Source organism: Cupressus sempervirens, chromosome 9 (genome assembly GCF_028749045.1).
Source record: "Cupressus sempervirens isolate cs-2001-9-10 chromosome 9, ASM2874904v1, whole genome shotgun sequence".
Classification (NCBI taxonomy): domain Eukaryota; kingdom Viridiplantae; phylum Streptophyta; class Pinopsida; order Cupressales; family Cupressaceae; genus Cupressus; species Cupressus sempervirens.
This window is the reverse complement of record NC_143126.1, coordinates 169,434,544-169,454,734: the sequence shown is the minus strand read 5'-3', so window position 1 is coordinate 169,454,734 and position 20,191 is coordinate 169,434,544. Positions and strand designations below refer to the sequence as shown.

The window sequence follows — 20,191 nt, the reverse complement described above, 5'->3', positions numbered from 1 at the left end:
CCACCATTAGGACCATCATGAAGCTCTTTGATCATTCTTTCATCTTGGCATGTGTCAATGCATCTTAATAGGGCTTCATTAAAATCTCTCTTGGAAATAATACCATCATCTATGACATAAGGAATTTATTACAACCTATACTATCTTCTTTTAGTTCTATCCAATCCTTGAAGGTATCTTCTTCCTATCAAGAAGGTTATCATTTCATTCATCCAATTCTTTAGATTGTCATTTCTTGCTTCTTGTTGTTTTATCAATATCATGGCAACTTCCTCATCTTACTCTTGAGAAAAAATTATCTATTTCCATAATCCCTTCCCTCTTAACAACTTGGTAATATTGATGTCAACATCATATTTCATTACCTTTGTAATGCAACCAGCTCTCTTCTCACTAATATCTTTTCTCAAAATGAAATCCTTTACACTGGCATGGGGTAGCAACAAATGGATCTTGTTATGAGATAGAAGGTGTCTAAATTTCTTCAAAGCTCTAATGAATGCAAGGGCTTGCTTCTCTACATAAATATACTTGTTTTCATATACCTTAAGCCCTTCACTAAAGAAGGCAATGGGATGCTCCTAATTCTTATCATTTGTTTGAGTCAAGACAATGTAAATGCTTGATTCACCACCCAAGGTATACAAAATGAAATCCTTTTCAAAATTTGGATTAATAGAGCACGGGCTAAGGCTCTGGCTTCCTTGATCTCCTAAAAAATTTCTTTACCTTCCTTAGTCCATGAAAATACCATATTCTTCTTGAGCATAGATGTAAATGGTTTCACCATGGTAACAAGATTAGGGATAAATCTTCTCACAAAATTTATCCTACCAAGAAAACTTTGCAACCCTTTCTTATGTTTAGGAAGAGAGAAAGTATTGCCTTCGTTATCTTTAGATCAATAGTTAAACCATCCTTTGAAATAATGTGTCCTAATAATTTTCATTGATTGGTAGTAAAGACAAACTTTATAGGGATAAAGGATACCCAAAACACTTAGGCAACTTGTCGGAATTGAGATTAATGATCTGATCACCATATTGATCCTATAGCCTTGATTGGTTTCTATCTAAAAACTCTTTTTCATTCTACAAGAAGCTTACAATTTTCTCATCAATTTCAAATGCTTGCCAATTGATGTTGTTGTCATGGATAGTAGGCCTAATCACCACCTTAATCTACTACTTCTTTTTAGATTCAAGGTTCTTTGGCACATCATAAGATACACCCACTACTGCAATCTATTATCTTTTCTAGGGATTCTTTGAATATTAAATGCGTTGAAAATTTCAAGAAAATAACATACTCTATGTTTATAAGACTTGAGAAAACCATTCTTGGTGATATTTTGATTTCTCACTTGATTAACCATGAACTCACTATCTCCATATACATTTAAGGCTTGAATTCCTCTTTTTTGAGCATGTAGGAGACCCTAAACCAAGGATTCATACTCTGCTACATTATTAGTACACCCATCCCTGATCCATTTTTATTTCTTGATACATCAAATTACATGCTCCGTATCCCACTTGTATTATCTTTGGTCTTCATAAGGCTAGGAACAAAAGCATCCTTTTCTAACACACAATATGTACCAAGACCTATCTCAAGGGTTTAGAATATGAGATCAAAATGATATGCATTAGCCCATTCATCGAAGAGAAAATTAGGTATCTCTGCTACAAAAGTGGTAGGCTCATTCACTATGTCATTCTCATCCATTTCTAGGATAGTGCAATTCATATTGATGAGATTAGGGGTATAGGGTTTAATATGATGGAAGGATAGAGGTTTTTCTCTGATTGAAGCTTTGGTCCCATATCTTGTTCTAACACTAGTAAATTTGAGCTCAATTTTTGACCAATTTTGGTCAAAATTTTCACCCAGGCTGGTTGAAATTTTGACCAAGATGTTCATTGAAGTCTTTCTTATCAAAATCTTGACCAACCTACAAGTTGGTTGAAATTTCAACCAATACATTCATCAAAAAAATAAAAAATTTGGTTGTCCTGATTTGTTAATGTTGGTCAAAATTTTGACCATTCCATTCATCAAATTTTTTGGTCAAAATTTTGACCAATCCATTCATCAATTTTTTTTGATTGGTGTAAATTTTGACCAATGCATGGTAGAAAACTAATATGCATTGGTCAAAATTTCCACCAATGTTTGGTCAAAAAAACTTTTATGTTGTATCAAACAATTGCTTCTTATCCAAGCCATTTAATTTGCAACCTTTTAAATCTCCACAAAGATAAAGTTAGAGTAGAAAAAAATTTCTTTTCAAAGGTGTCCTCTGATTGTAAAGAATCCATTCCATTATCTATTCAACAAACAAGACATATCTAGTTCAACAAATAATGGAATGGATGCCTTACAATCAAAGGACACCTTTGAGAAGAAAAATTCTCCTACTCCAACTTTACCTTTGGAGAGATTAAAAGGTTGCAAATTAAATGGCTTGAATAAGAAACAATTGCTTCATACAGCATGGAACAAATGGACATTTATGCATGAGGCACCATCAACTATGTGAGTGATGCCTACAACTAGAACTTTCCCTTATAAAACCTCATTCAAATAGATCATTAACTTTGTTGTTCCCCTTGAAATTCATGCTAGTATTTGCCTTATTTGATGCCTTGTTTGGAAAACTAGAATCTAGAATAAGATCCTTATAACACAAGATTTAGTATATCATAGATATTTTTTTGGCATTCCTTTTCCAATCACATGAGTTAATTCCTTGAGTAGTCAATGACTTTGGTCTATTAGGGTTGTACAATTTTGTATCACTTGTGTTTAATTATTGGTGCCATGTTAGTCCTTCAAGTCTTCCAGCTCTTTGAAAAATTTCTTTTGCATGGACTACAATTTCATGGGAAGTAGTTTGGATTTACTCTCATCCTTCTTGATGGTGAAGATGCTTTTGTAGCCATTCAAATAGTGCATTAATTACATTGCTACAACCTTTTTAGCTACATGTGATAGGCACCTATTAGGATTAGGATCACATTCCACCATACCTTATTTGCATATCCTCTGATGCAAAGTGCAACTTGATACTACTTTTCCATCATGTGTACTTTCTTTGCAATAAAGCATGTCAGTCTTTGACACCAATCTTTGCAATACCTTCATGGGTGCTAAGTTGTTGATGTTACATCTGCTAATGATCAACATACATTACTTCCTTTCTCAACTTGTACATGTTTTGAATGAACTGGTATTCAATTACAAATTATCATCTTCACATGCAGTTCTTAATAGAATGTTACATCATTTAATTCTCTCTAGCCTTTGGGCTAGAGCTTTTTGCTCCACTACTTGCCAAATACACACTCTTCTTTACACGACCTTTCTTTTGGGCAATGTCTGGACCTAAAACTTGTGGTGATTCACTCACTTACATCTAAAGCAAGTTCCATTGAAGCCTACATGGCTTTGTCTTCTTTATAGGTTTGTCAAAGGTCTACTTGCATTTCACACCTGACACATGCCATTAGTTTCCATGCTTTCTTTGTGTGATGAGGTATGTCTTCCTATGCACTATTTTCTCTTCTTGTCCTTACCACAACTGCATGGTCTTTGTTGTTTATGAGACAACTAAATCTTTAGTGTGAACTAGTAGGCCTTTTTGATGGACCCAATGATTAAAAAGCACATGTCCTACTAAAGGAGATGCACAATCCATTTACATACCTTGATAGTTTCTTAGTGTCATATTCCACATGACTAGCTTGTATCCAAATTTTTTGCTACATACTTGACTCTTATAGTCCTCGATGTCTTTGAACTCTTAAGTCTCATTCTATCTAAGTGATCTAGTCCATTGACTCTTTCTAGGTTTAAGCTTCCTATGTAGAATAGGGGATCAACCCTTGGTTTGTTACCAAACTTAGCTAGCCAATAGTGAATTCCCTCCCCTATGATGCCATCATTAACATTATTTTTATTTGTGGCATCTGCTTGTGTCACAACCTTATCATTATTGATACCCTCCATTCCCACGGGACCTCTTCTTCTTGTAGTCTTAATAATGTTGATCTGACCATGAAAGGTTTCTAATGCATCAAAGAAGTCTATAGTGTGAGACAATGTTTGGTTCCTTGCATCTCTTCATCTGACTTTATGAGCCATCTCCTATGGTTGCTTGCAATGCAACAAGAATTCAACAATAGTTATAAGTGGAACTTTCTTGAGATCCCCTTTACAACTTAAAACACTAATTTCTAGTAGTAGGTTGCTACAAAAATGTGTCTACTAATCAACTATCCAATAAATGTGAACAGAGCATACACTAAATGTAAAAGGAAGAAAATGAAGTGAAAAAAAATTCCAAAGAAAAAGAAAAAGAATACAACAGAGCTGCCAATTTTTGAAACCCAGTGTTATCTTACCCAGCACTAAGAGATACCTATAGAGACTCTAAAACTATAATAAAGCTCAAAAATTCTATTCAAATCCCAGATTCTCAAACTACTATCCTTTTATCTCCTTCAAAAGACCAAGGCTCTACTTCATATGTCATATGCTACTTTTGTTGTCTTGTGGGGTAGGAGTTGGAAGCTAAAATAAACATGTGCTCAGGAATTAGTTGAGCCAACGAGGTGCAATTTGATAGAGAACAATCCAACTATTCCTTAGCAAATCTAAATTGACATTCTTTTGGCTTTTCAATCTTACCATGCTATTAGAAAACCTACCCAGTGTTTGACTCTAATAGAATGACCAACACTCAGCATTGACATTATCTAATCTTGTCAAGAGTGAGTGTACTGTGTGATTCATTCATTAGTGTATCTTCAATTCAAAGGAACTTGCACTAGGCTAAGATGCAAGGGCAATGCAAAATATTATTAACCCAGTGATGCTCTAGTCTCACAATGTAATTCTGGAAGTCTAGAGTAACTTTGAATCAATCCATCTCTATGGGGAGCAAGGTCATGTACTTCTATTTTTGGTATCTAGATAACATACAAGTACATGGTTCTCATTCATTGGAAAGATCATATGTTGACCAGTAACCCTTATAATACACTTCCATTTAAAGATAGATTATTCTTTGGGGTTGATTTCAAGGAACATGGTATACATGTATGTTCATCTTGAGGAGGGCATATGGGCTCTACAGGGCTACGAGATCCAAATTGGGTATAGAGATTAGCATTGGGTTTTTGAGACTTTTCGAATACCTATGAAAAATTCTTTTATTGAAACCTAATGTTCTATTTAGTCCATTAAATACACTTTTAATAGTTTATCTAAGAAACCATACTTTTTATTTTATGTATTCCTACCAATGTTTTTTTAGAAAGATAGAGAATTTATAAACTTATTTCTTATCCAATTTTTGTCATTTTTTCTATATGAAAAGTGTATAGATGTTTTTTTGAAATAGAATCATGCTAAAATTTGTCGACATGCTTTTTAATGACTTTGATTTATGGATATTGCCTATTGTAGGTCTATGAAAAAGGTGTGGCTATAGTTAAGCTTCCCAAATCAATAATTAATGGCTTAGAATTATTTGTCATGGGTTTTCCAAATTGTGGAAATTCTTATTACCTTTTAATATAATTGGATATGGATTTCAAGCCTCTTTTTACCCTTTTGGAGTCCAAGCAAGACTCAACAAGTAGATCTGGTCTTCTTTATGGTTCCATCCACATGTTTCATTTCAACAAGATAGATATTGGAAGAATGAAAATGGTGGATCATGAGATGAACTTGAGCCTTTTAGATAGTGGATGGTCCTTTTTGGAAAAAGAGATAGCAAAAATTTCGTATTTAATGTCAAAATTTGTGTCTAATCCTGATGCATTTATAGATTTTGAGCTTTAGGGCCAAGGGTGCTTGTAATTAAGATTTTCATCTCTAGATGATGATGTATTTGAGTTTGACAAGGGAATGTCATTATCTCAATATTTACCAAAATAGAATTATCTTGTTGAATCTTCACCATCAAATCATCTAAGTGTTGTGTAGGGTATTCAGTAAGGAGGAAAGTATGGTCCATGAACTACATGGGACTTGAACTCTTAGTTTTCTTTAATTAATAATGTTGGGAAAACTTCTACTGGAAGCTCACCTTTTAACACTAGGTTGATGTATAAACCAATTCATAAGAATGTATGGCAGACTAGCTCAAGTCCCCTAGCTGGTGGGCACAATTATGGTGTCAATACATCCACACTCAGCCCTGCAAGGATCCAATCTTTTAATAAACTATCATCATCTACAAAGAATTATTCTAACCATGATCTCACTTCTTCAAAGTCTCCATTGCATTTGGGAGACACTTCAAGTTATCCATCAATGGAGGATAATCATCTAAGAAAATTAATGGGTTCTCTAAAGGAGGGGCTTCCATCACATTCTACTAATTGGAAAATTAGTTCATCATATATAGTGAGAATATTTCCAATGCATGAGAATTCCATTCAAAAGTAAAGGTCTTCAATTGGTGGTCAAACATCAACTGTATTCAAAAGCTTTGCAATTGGCTTGCACATGATCCCCCCAGCATGTAAGTTGCTATTTCTAATTCACTATACTTTTGTGATGGAAAATGGTAGCATGCTGGTTTGGGCATGTCAATTGTGTCTATTCCTTTTACTTTTAATTGAATATCATATGGCTAATGCATGAGGTATACATCTTACAAGTAAAACATTAGATTCTTTAACTTCTCATGGCAACACATCTGACATAACTCCAAAAATAAGCAGTCAAAAGTTTCCTTTCAAATATTGTGCAATCAATTCCATCATTGCAAGGAATATCAATTTATGGAGAAAACCAAAAGAAAAGAAAGATCTCTAAATTAGGTAATACACAACATGCTTCCATTTAGTTAAATACTTCCAACACTTTGGGGAGATTTGTTGGCCATGCATGTGGGACTATTCTTAAAGAAGCTAATCATGGAAAAGCACCTTCAAGTATATATGTATTGGTTCTTCTTCAAGTGATTAGGCATTGTTCTTTATTTATTAAGCATGCTCAACTTAGAGTCCAAATGGAAGTCCTAAATATCCCATATGTCAAAGATGTGGGCTTACGAAAACCCTCTATAGATTTATGGTTTCAGCTACCCTATTCAAAAGAGGATGCATGGAAACATATTTGTTTATGTCTTGGTAGACCTAGAAGCACCTTCTAGGATATCAAGGTAAATGATTCGCATTTTAGAGACTTGTGGGAACTTTAGAAAGGTAAAACTAGAACTCTATGGGGTTCTAGTGTGTGAATTGTGAATACTTCAGATGTTGATTATCATAAAACATAGATTCGCAACAGACATAAGAATTTTTTACATGATTATTCAATTCAATAACAAAGCAGGGGAGTACATTCATCATAGCTTTCATCAATATGAAGATTTTCATTTCTTTTTGGTTACAATGTTATCTTATAATGACCCCAAAATTGAAAATAATTATTTCACTCAAATTGTATGATGCTTTTATAATTATATTTAACAAGAAGAACAATATGTGTACTAAAGAATCTCTGAGGTTAAGTTTTAGAGGCATTCAAAAATTTCTTGTTTTGCAGCATTGTTTCACTACTGAAAGGAGACATTATCATTTGATATAATGTAAACTAGTCAAATTGGCTCCATAGTAAATAAATCATATTTCAAAAGGGAAGGAAGATTGCAATTGCTTACCTTTAATATTGTTGCAGACAAAGAGCTAGGTCCTCTAGAGGAGAAAAATGCAATTTGTGGAGCAAGTGTCTTCTTAATAGCTATCTTTGTAGTAGCCAGTCTTAGAAGAGGAGATCTATAGAGTATCAATATTAGGGCATTTTTAGTCAAAGTCTTTTTTAAAAAGTCTTGTAGTTGTAAATGCAGGGTGATAGCTACATTGTTTCCTTTGTAGAAATTAACAATTGATTACCTTGATGTCTGTATGTAGGAAAGAATACTAGTGCCCATTTCAAAATCCACTTGTACACATGGAATAAAAAATTCATGAATATAGCAATGTGAACTCTACATGAATATAAAATTTGAATCTAGAACTTCACCTCGATGAATGACAAGCCAAACATGGCCTAAAGTAAGAACCCCATGTTTCATTGGAAAACCCTACTTATTACACCCTCCCATAATCTTGAAGACATATCCCTTAAACTTCTAAAAATTTGTAAGAAGTAGACATGAGAAATAATAACTAAATTAATAGAAACCAAAGATTTGTTGCTCATGACAGTCACTGATCTCAAAAGCAAGTATTTTTAGGAAAATATTATTTGTACATTATTGGTTTTATCATGCAAATATGGGGTCTTTTTTAGTGTGTACTCTATCAAAGCCTACTACAAATCCCTTTTTGACTAATGTTTAGAAAATATTGAAAAAATTAGCTTCACCAATGTATAGTACAACATGAAAACTCAATCTAATACCCATGTGTTAGAAATGCATCCATATTAACTTTGAAATATGTGATCTGATGTCCTTAGGAAATTTGGAAGATTTGAATTAGTTTGCTAATTTTCTAGGCATAAAAATAATTTATCATTTTTTATTTTGAATCAAAGCTTTTAAAAGTTATATAACAAGACAAGAAACATGTTCTAACTATTTCAAATAGTGTCTTGGTGTTACTTTTCTTTGAAAATTTCTAAGTTTTATTCTAAATACACCCAACATAGGTAAGCCAATAACAAAACACTATAGATATCTCCATTAAATTGTCAGTAGTAATAGCTCAGCCCTTTTTATATTGAATAAGTTCCTACGATTTAATTTTAGGACTTTAGAGGTTCCCAAGGGATTTCATCCTAAAATAAAACATTTTAAAACCAAATTCATTGAAGTTTATAACAGTTTGAGCCACTTTTATGCAATCTCTGTAAATTCAGTTTAACCCTCTTAATGATTGGACAAAATTTTATTGCATAAAAACTATTTCGAGAAAATGAAATTTAGCTTTAATGATTCAAATTTGATTGTACACCTTGCCAAATGACCTTGCATTGGAATAAAAAGGCCATCCATCTTATTATCAATTCTTATGCAGATTCTATGTATTCCAAAGTAGTTGCAGAAAATATATTACTCCTTGTATTGGAAAGCATAACTCTTTATCCTATTGGGCAATGGAATCTTCTTCTATCTATAGAACAAAATTATATCTTCCACAATCACATGGAGTCTTAACAACATTTTAGCACCTGAAAGAAGACCTTTCTATTAATGCTCATGTATTGCATCCTTTATTTTGAGTATAAAGCTAGCAAAAATGGACTAGATATGACATCTTAACTATAAGATATACATACATACCAAAAGGTATAACAGTTAACTAATATATACATACATACCAAAAGATAGCTCAAGACTGTTACATTATCCCATAAGCCAAAATGTTGCCATTGGACTACTTCATTAAGTTAATTTAGACAATTTTTATAGGAGAAACTTTAGACATCAAGGACACAAGAATTTAAGATTAACCAAGAATTGCAATTTTGAATTTGCAGTGCTTAAAATTTTAATTCAAAGACCTGGGATACCAAATCCCTCTTGAATTTGGCAGGAATCCCAAATGGAATAGATTCTCTGTGGACCCTTCACCTGGATCAATGAGAAATTCAATAGGATCCACAAGAATCCAGAATTCTGGACAAAAGAAATCAGGGAGAATCCATTTTGAGATTTTTTTTAAGTAGGCATATGATATAATCATATATTGACAATTTTGGACTTATCATTTTATGAATACTTATTATTATTATTATATGTTTGAAAGTTTGAAGTTTTGAACTAATGATGAATGAGTGCATTAACATATTATGTGCATGAAAACTATGCATATACATAAATATATGCTTTTTCCAATATATATATATATATATATATATATATATATATATATATATATATATATATATATATATATATATATATATATATATATATATATATATATATATCCAAAATCAAGATCGGACCAAAATAATTGACATATCCTCGAGACTAAATCCCAACCCAATCTAGAATAAGGACTAGCTGCTTAGTCAAAGACTGTAAAATTCTATATATGATAAATTATTGAAGGGAATCTAAAATAGCAATCAAGCCAAAATGGATGTGAATGTGAGGGTTGACAAAATAATAGATGTTGAGTTAGAAATGAGTAATGTTCTTTGTAGCATATATCTAGTTCTCCTAAATGCATTCATCAAAAAATTGATCTTGGAAAGTAAGTAATAAAATAGACTCCAAATTAAGGAAAAAATGCAACTGTCATTAACTTCCATAATATATTTAACTTGTGAAGGCATATAAGCTATCTATGCTACATGGCCTCAATCTCCATTACTCATGCTAGAAAGTAGTTGCACACAAAATTTATCCATGATATCCTCTAAAATTGAACTCAAAGATGTTATGAACCCATAATCTCTAGAGAAATAAAGAAAATTCTGGTTTCAATTGTACAAACATGGACTAAACCCATTAGAACAAAACTTTCCCCTTCCTCCAAATCATTGAAAAACAACTAATGTTGTTTATGTTTGGAAAGCAATTGTAAAATTTCTTATAGAGAAACCTTGGCCAACCTTTTTTATCATTTTGTGATTGCTATTTCCATCTTTGACTTATTGAATACAAGCTATATGAGCTACACATAAATAGTATCATATTGCAAGTGATGTTTACCTGTAGCTTAAGTGGATGCAGTTAAAAGTATTGTACTCTTCAATAGTGAAAAAAAAATTATTAGCACCTAAAATGTGATAAACAATATGACAATCATTTCACCTCAAATTCCAAGATTGTAGACACATGAAATCAGTACTGGGAAATTCTTTAGCATCCCAAAAAATCACATGTTTATACATCACTCCACATTCAATCCAAGTTATTAATGTCCTATTATCCATTAGGTTTGAATAATGTCCCCTAATCTATTAGATTTTAGCTTAGAAATACATCATAGTTCTAATTGCATGGATTAGTTTCCACCCAAATTTTATGTCTTCTCAAAGTCTAAATGTTGGCCCATATCGTAGAAAATATTGTAGGTCCTATGAGAGATGCTTCAAATCTAATACCAAAGATATATGCTACTAGAAATAATATGTTTACCTCCATCTCCATACTATTAGGAGGAAAGCAAGCTATTCTTGTTTATTTCATTATAATATAAATCAAAATGGACATGAGAAACAATTCACAATAAGAATATAGGGGAAACCCTCAATACCAATACATGGAATACAATTGCTAAGGTATAATGCATATTCTCCTCATGGTTAATCAAAGAGCTCCCACTTTGGAGTGGTAGATGATGTTGAATTAGGAGGTGTAGACTCAAATTTCTCCCACTTTGTTGTCACTAAAGGGTGATCCAGCAGTGATTTTGGCATTGAATTGTGAACTTTCATAGCATCCAAAGTCTCGATGTATTTTTGTACTCTCCCAACCTGTATACATTCTCCCATATTTTAAACAATAATCTGAAATGTCCCTTTTCTGATTTTTTATGATATTTACAACCTCTAATCATATTTTCAAGATCAAACAACTAATATCACAAAGATCCGCCAAATTTCTCAAGAAACCCCAAATCGGGTATGCCAGAAATTGTGCCAAAAGCTTCACAGCTTCACCTATTATTAATAAATCTGAAAGTGGACATTTTTTACAAAAATTTCAGCAGCATAACAGCATAAAAATTGACATTTCCAGATCCATATAGCCTTTACACAATAGTTCTCAAATGTAGGACAAAAACTATGCTCATCGGGCTCCCGAAATTAACACAAAAATGCCCGGAAACACCACAAAAACAATAATAATATATCTCAGAAGTTTAATGACGTCCCAATACATATATTAAGCTCTATTTTAACACCTTAAAGTCTGAAATACAGCAGCAACTCAAACTGATATGAAATACTCAACTGAAAACACCAAACTCATACAAAAAACACACCCGAAAACCCACAAATCTGCACTATTCAGCACAAAGGCAAACTCTGTATGAGCATGCACATGGAATGACTTTAAACTCCCATCGTTAGCCTTCTTGGAAACCTACAAACTCCCATTCTTGGGTCTCCTTCTCCACAGGTTTGGCAGCCTCTAAAGAACAACAAATAATGAGCAAAAATCAAGTTCTCGAATCCCTCCAAAATGCCTCCAAACCCCTTAAAAGAGGTCATAACCGTAACTCACATCCAAGAGAGGTTAATGAAACATATTTTAATAATAATTTTCATTTATTAGTCCAACAATTTCCAAAGATTAACCCCCTTTTTCCGAAACTTCACTTTCTTGGGCCTGCCTGCCTTAGCAAAGATTATTATTTTTTAATTATTTGAAAAGGGGACATGACAAGTCCTCCCCTCCCAAATATTGCTTGTCCTCAAGCAATGGCTGAACAATAAACCAATCAATCCACCTGGATCCCAAATGTAGTCATGAACTATACTACTGCCAAATAAAATAGGCTCCTGCAATATCCTCTGCAATATGACCAAGAGGAATCCATAATCAAACTGAAAATTACAGCTCAACCAAACTCCAAAATCACCACTACCACAATCAGAAACCCATGAGACACAAACTCTTAGAACATTAGAACCCAAGTAAAGTGGACAAATCAAACTGCCAACACAATAAATACCATCAACACATCCCACTGGCCTATACGGAATGTACAATCCAACTCTGCAACAATGGTGAATGCTCTCATATGAAACTATACCAAGTATGGAGAATCCACACACTATACAACTCCTACAATCAACACAACTCTGTAGATCATCAGCCACTGTCTCATAACCATAACTCCCATGCACCCCTGATGGTGAAAAGCCATCACAAGATGAACAACAAGAAATGGAACCCAAACCAAATTTTCCTACCATCAACTCCTCAACACAAGGATCAATTGCTAACTGATGTACATACCCTATTGAAGCATCACTCCAAAACTCCTGCTCTAAGTCATGTATTATCAAGCTATCAATTGCAGGACCTATCACCATGTCATGCCCATCACAACTCTCATCCCGAGGCATCAAACTATTCCATAACTGATGATAAGCACTAGGAACCAAAGTACATCTTTGTATCATAATCTCATTAACATGGTCATCAAAAGTAAATTGATGAGCGTACCTTACAGTGTAATGCCAATAGAATGCGCCAATCTCAGTCAGTGGCTTAGACTGTAATCCAGATGAAACTAATTGCAATTGATCATTAACCATGTTGGAACTGACTACTACCTCTAAAGATATCACCAAGGGAGTAGTATTACTAGTAGGAACCATGCCAACTGTCGACTCACCAACATCACACATGCTCTTTGATACATCTCTAGTCTCTGTGCCATCAGTACTAAAGGCCACCACCATGTTAGGCATACAACAATCTGCTACAAAACCCAACTCAACTGAACTTGACTCTAGTGGGAATGAACCTAATATGCCGATGTTAGTATCAAGGATGGATGCATCCCCATCTCCACTATCTCTGACAATCTCGTCCATGGACATCCTCGGATCACCAAACACCATAGCTTGTGATTGTATAGAATCAGGTAAAGACTATAGCCACTCTAACTCCATGATCACCTTAGCCAAATGAAACTGTGATTCCTTGAAAGCCAACTGTGTACTCTCAAGAATCTTAGAAGTCACCTCAAGTTGCTCAGTAAGCTCACTCACCTCATCTTCCTTGGCCAACAATGCATCATATGTTGTACTGCCCCACTCCATAAGATAATCTTTGTCAGCTACCAACTGCATATAATTTTGTCTCAAAATTTGAATAGCCTCCCATAAAGAGTGGATCTCTGTCAAGGAAAGATAACTGCCTTCTTGCTCATCACTAGTAGGAGAACCCCATCCATAAACTGCTAACAACTGACGAGCAACATCAAAATGTTGGCAAGTGATAGCAATGTCTTGGTCACTAACTCTTAACTGATTAGACACATGATGGCACTGGCTTGACTGTCTCCTACAAACCTCCTCTGATGCACTGTCTAAAGGAGTATCCTCAAAGTCACTAGTCTCTAGAGTATTACAATCCATACCCTGTGAATCAAATCTAAAGTTCATATCAACATATGAAGTATCAAAAACATTAGCACTGATGTCCAAATCCTCTGTACCCAAGGAAACTAAGTCTTCAAATCTGCCCACTACATCCTCCTGGATGTCATCAATGCCAATATTATCTTGGGACTCATCTGTACACACTGCCAAATATGAAATATCATCAACACACTCCAGCAAGTATGGTTGACTGGATATATGAACAAAGCCCAACACTGGTGTATAAAAACTAATACCAACATCGGATAAGCTCTTGGCACAAGAAAAGACAACACCATGCAATCTGCTAATCAAATCCATGGTAGTACCCAAACAATCACTGCTACCAAAAAGTGTTAAAGATTTATAGTCAACTAAACCCCAAATGCCAATATAACAATCTCGAGTCCATATCTGTAAACTAGAATTAGCTGGTAACTCAAGCAAAATCCTGACTTGAGTAATATGACCAATACCAACTAACTCCGCATACCTGTCATGATGAGATAATGTAGTGACAATACTATCTTCACTCACCTTCAACTGGCGGGATAAATCATGTGAAGTACTACTAGCCTCAACCTCATGTGACGAAGCATCTAATTGTGCCTGGTACTCTCTCTCAGAAAAGTCATGAATGCTCAATGTCTGCTCATCTACACCAGGTATCTCACCATCATGCACAACAACATCCTCATAACCATCATCCTTGAGGTCAAATCTATCTATCACTCTTTGACTAAAATCATCAAATGTAGTTACCTGATCATGACCTTGAGTAGTCATTCCATGATACCACCAATCATAGGCTGCATCTTCCAAGTGTAGACTTGTAATTTGAACAACATCACTCTCCTTCATGGGGTTAAGTGTGAAGAAGGTTTGTAATTTTTGTAGCCATGCTCTAGCTGAAATTTTATTTGTTCCATCAAAAGTAGGTTCTATAAACTTGCTTATTTTATTTTTGAGCTCTCTTCCACTTATGTCATGCTCCCTTCTGTACTCTTTCTTGGGCATCAAAGTGTTCATCATATCCACATATTCTCTAAAAGGAACTGAACTATGAAAGTCATCATCTAAGCCATTATAAGTAGCTCTTAATGTAATCAAGTTACCTGTAACCTCTTCCATAGGATCAATGGCTAGATTTGGTACTGGTGGCTCATTTGCAGGCAAGAAAATAGTTTTGGTTGATTTAGATGGTGTGGATTTCAGATTTCTTGGCTCCTCTGAAGTGCTCCCTTTCTCATTAATAGATGCAACTCCTTGTAGTTTTTCTGTCAATGTTCGCAAAGCCTCTCTAGTTTCTGCCAAAATATCCACTGTTTGCTTCTGAGTATTTTGGATGTCTTGGAAGAATTTCTTTGCCATATCATCTGGATCAGCCATACTTTTCCCTTCCTTGGATTTTGTACTTTTACTTTCAACTAGAGGTTTGATCAAAATTTCTTTATTCTTTTCTTGCTGCAAATATCTTTTTTCTCTTTCACTTAGTTGCATGCAACCATAAATTTTGGCATGCAGCTGATTAGAAGCAACATGCAACCACCAAATTCACCAAGAACTAACATGCATATGATTAGAAGTAGAATGCAACCATAAATTTTGACATGCAAGATTTGGGTAGTTATCAAAACTGACATGCAAGATCTGGGTAGTTGTCAAAACTAACATGCAAGATCTGGGTAGTTGTCAAAACTGACATGCAAACTTCTACAACCACCAAATTCACCAAGAACTAACATGAAAATGATTAGAAGTAGAATGAAACCATAAATTTTGACATGCATCTGATTAGAAGCAACATGCAACCATAAATTATGACATGCAAAATCCGGGCAGTTGTCAAAATTGACATGCAAGATCTGGGTAGTTGTCAAAACTGACCTGCAACTTCTACAAACCCTCAGGCTAGCAAGATCATGGCTCTGGTACCACTGAAATATCCTTTTTCTGATTTTTTATGATATTTCCAACCTCTAATCAGATTTTCAAGATCAAACAACTAATATCACAAAGATCCGCCAAATTTCTCAAGAAACCCCAAATCGGGTATGCCAGAAATTGTGCCAAAAGCTTCACAGCTTCACCTATTATTAATAAATTTGAAAGTGGAAATTTTTCACAAAAATTTCAGCAGCATAACAACATAAAAAATGACATTTCCAGATCCGTATAGCCTTTACACAACAGTTCTCAAATGTAGGACAAAAACTATGCTCATCGGGCTCCCGAAATTAACACAAAAATGCCCGGAAACACCACAAAAACACTAATAATCTATCTCAAAAGTTTAATCACGTCCCAATACATATATTCAGCTCTATTTTAACACCTTAAAGTCTGAAATACAGCATCAACTCAAACTGATATGAAATACTCAACTGAAAACACCAAATTCATACAAAAAACACACCCGAAAACCCACAAATCTGCACTGTTCAGCACAAAGGCAAACTCTGTATGAGCATGCACATGGAATGGCTTCAAACTTCCATCCTTAGCCTTCCTAGAAACCTAAAAACTCCCATTCTTGGGTCTCCCTGGAAACCTGCAAACTCCCGTTCTTGGGTCTCCTTCTCCACAGGTTTGGCAGCCTCTGAAGAACAACAAAGAATGAGCAAAAATCAAGTTCTCGAATCCCTCCAAAATGCCTCCAAACCCCTTAAAAGAGGTCATAACTGTAACTCATGTCCAAGAGAGGTTAATGAAACATATTTTAATAATAATTTTCATTTATTAGTCCAACAGTTTCCAAAGATTAACCCCCTTTTTCCGAAACTTCACTTTCTTGGGCCTGCCTGCCTTAGCAAAGATTATTATTTTTTAATTATTTGAAAATGGGACATGAAATAATATAACAGATGATTAATTTAAAATAAACTTCCTACAATAGGAAGAAAAAGGGAGACTCTCATAGAGATTTCACCCATTTAAACTGCTTGCATCAATAAGTCAATTGATCAAAACTATCATAAGCATGAATGACTTTTAAAGCAATAAAATAACATTTAATAGTAAATAAGGTATTCGAAAGATTTTCTAAGGAAGAAAATGTAAAAGACATTATGCATTTCAAAGGGAACACAAAGAAGCAAAATATACTCCTTATGACAAAGAGTGACTAGTTTGCTAGGAAAATAAAAAATTAAAACTGGTTGAGTGCCTGAAGAAGCATGCAAACCACCTGCAAAGGAGTGGTTACTACCTTTATAGTTTAAATAATCATGGTGCAAACTTATAGAAAGAAAAGGTCAATGAAAAATATAATACATTTGAAATAGATGTAAAATTATGATATTACTATCATGAGTCAATGAGTTTGACTCAAAAACTACACAGTTAAATCCTGATAGCAATATCACAATCTGACTTGCTATGGAAAATATCTCATACTTATCAAAGTAGAAATCTATGAGGCCATTATTTTATGGACAATAGGGCATGGTAATTGATCATCTTACAACCCCTATGAATATTGTCATTAGCAGCCTAAACTTATGCATTATTTTCTAATGTACACAAACTTCAAGAAAATTAATAGAGAACATGGTAAAATTTTCAAGAAAAGAAAACTGCAAGCTCGTAGATGTTTTATAAAATTGATTCCCATAACCTACCTAATAGTGTCATCTATTAATAGTTAACTCATTGCAAAATATGAATCTAAAGAATCTGTAAGTATCTCAAGTAATGAATCATGCCAACAAAATCTCATTAACCTAAGCATTGACCTAAAATAATAGCAATATTTGCTCATGTTCAGGATTAGAAACTCCATATACCATTAGTACTTATTCCAACAAAATTCATGAGTATTCTTTGGCTTAGAGATAGCAAAATTCCATGACAATGTTGAGACACTTTTGGGAATGATTGTGTGCCAATTTTTAACCATCAATGTTTTGGATCATACTCCATGATCCATCATTAGGATGAAACAGTGTACAAGGATGCAAAAGATCATGGATCATGATGATCCATCTACACTCTTTTTCTTTTCTTGGAAAATTTACCATGTTTTCTATTAGTTTTCCTCAAGTTTGCGTACATCAAAAAATAATGCACAATCTTAGGCCACTAATGACAATACTCTTAGGGGGGTGGAGTTCAGGATCAATTACCATGTCCTTTTATCCATGAAATATTGGTCTCATAGATTTCTCTATTTTTCCAAATATTTTTGATTCTCCTTTTCTTTCTATATGTTTCAACCATGATTACTTAAACTTTAAGGTAGTGACCACTCCTTTGTAGATGCTTTGCATGCTTCTCGACAAATTGCCTAGATAGTGTCATCTTTTTATAGTTACCTTATTTCAAAATATAAATCTAAATAGTCCATAAGTATCTCAAGTAATGAATCATGCCAAACATAATTCTATTAACCTAAGAATTGACCTAAAAGAACAACAATACTTGCTCACCTTTAGGAGTACAAACTCCAAATACCCATCAGATAGTTTGTCAAACAACATTAATGATTTTTCATTTTCTTAATATTCATGAGTACCCTTTGGCTTAGAGATAGCAGATTCCACAACCCATGACAATGTAGAGAACTTTATTTCTCATTATATGGAATACCAAGTAAAAAATGAGATTCGCACTAGAAATTACATGTAGTCTTCTTTGTACTTTGGCATCCTCATCAGTTGTAATTCCATCTACCTTTACCAGTTGTCTCATGAGGAACTCAATAAGTCCTATCATATCATTTTCTACTACTTTCTTCCCATTGTTCACTAATCCTTCAAGGATAGACAGCTACAAATCTCCTCAATGAAAATTACCATAAGTTACTAAATATAGGTTGTTTGAACTTACTACTCTGCAAACACCATGTACATGTATATTCACGTAAATAAGTAAGAAAATGAAACAAGAAATTTTGAGGGATTAAGGAAAATGAATTAAAAAATTTAATCTCAACAATCTAGGTATATGTAACATAGAAAATGACAATCAACTATTGCATCAAGCCTTTGACCAACAATAATTAGTATAACTATATTTACACTATTTGATACTCATGCAAAATCAATTTTTAATCCCATCTTGCACAAAAATGGGTCTATTTCCTTCAAATGTGATCTCCTAATGTTATAATAGTTAACAACAAATTTTGAAAACATTCCTCAAATGTTCCATTAAAATTGAAAATTAATTCTATAAACAAGTAGAAGTGTACTAATGCCATTACTTTTGAGAAGGCACAATTATGACAAACAATCTTAAAATCCTCATACCTGCTTTGAAAGTTTATCCACTTCTCCACAAATTTTAGAAATTGCTTTGCAAGCCATCTCAATCTTTGCATTTCTTTTCATCTCTATGTACTTTCTTTCCCTACTTGAAGGATCCTCAATGAGCACAATTTTTGACTTTTCCTTCACCCTTGATATATCTAAGAAATCACTATTGTCCCTTTCTTTTCCCTTGAATATAAGTCATGAGCAAGCTAGGGCAGAACTAGGGCATCAGGTTTTTTGTCTAGTGATGGTGCATCAAGTTTCCAACTCCAACAAAATGCAAATGATCCCACGAGCCTGAAAAACAACAAATAGGAAATGATTTATTTTTTTTACATCCAAGCCTTGCGTTGGTCAAAATTTTGACCAACACATTTCACCCTATATGTGTTGGTTGAAATTTTGACCAACACGGGGCTTAGATGTAAAAAAAAGAAATTTTTGCCTTCTACATTCTGACCAACTTAAACTTTTTTAGTTGATGGTCCAAAATTTTGATAGAAAAATGAGGTCAACTGTAGTAGTGTAAAAAACATCTATGACCAGTTAGAAGATATGTAACTACCTATTTGTGTAGTGAAGCCTCTTGATAGACAAATAACAACATGTGGCTTAACTTTAGCAAATGATATACCTTGAGTTACGATACAAATAGGGCATGCATGTAGGGCCATTTCCACATTTCTAAGAATCCCTACACTCTTGAAAATACTACCATCCAACTGCAATGCATCTCTAACAATGGGTTCATATTTAATTTCTAAAGCATTAGCAACACACTTGGGCATCACTAAACTACTAGACCATAAATCTATCATGCAATTATGGATAAGTTTATCCCATATAATCAGAGAAACATA

General features: G+C 33.9%; 1 pseudogene; it reads right to left on the bottom strand.

Moving 5' to 3' along the window:
• Positions 1 to 11,283: 11,283 nt before the first annotated feature.
• On the bottom strand, positions 11,284 to 19,526 carry LOC149538041 (BAG family molecular chaperone regulator 1 pseudogene; annotated as a pseudogene).
• Between the last annotated feature and the right edge of the window lie 665 nt (positions 19,527 to 20,191).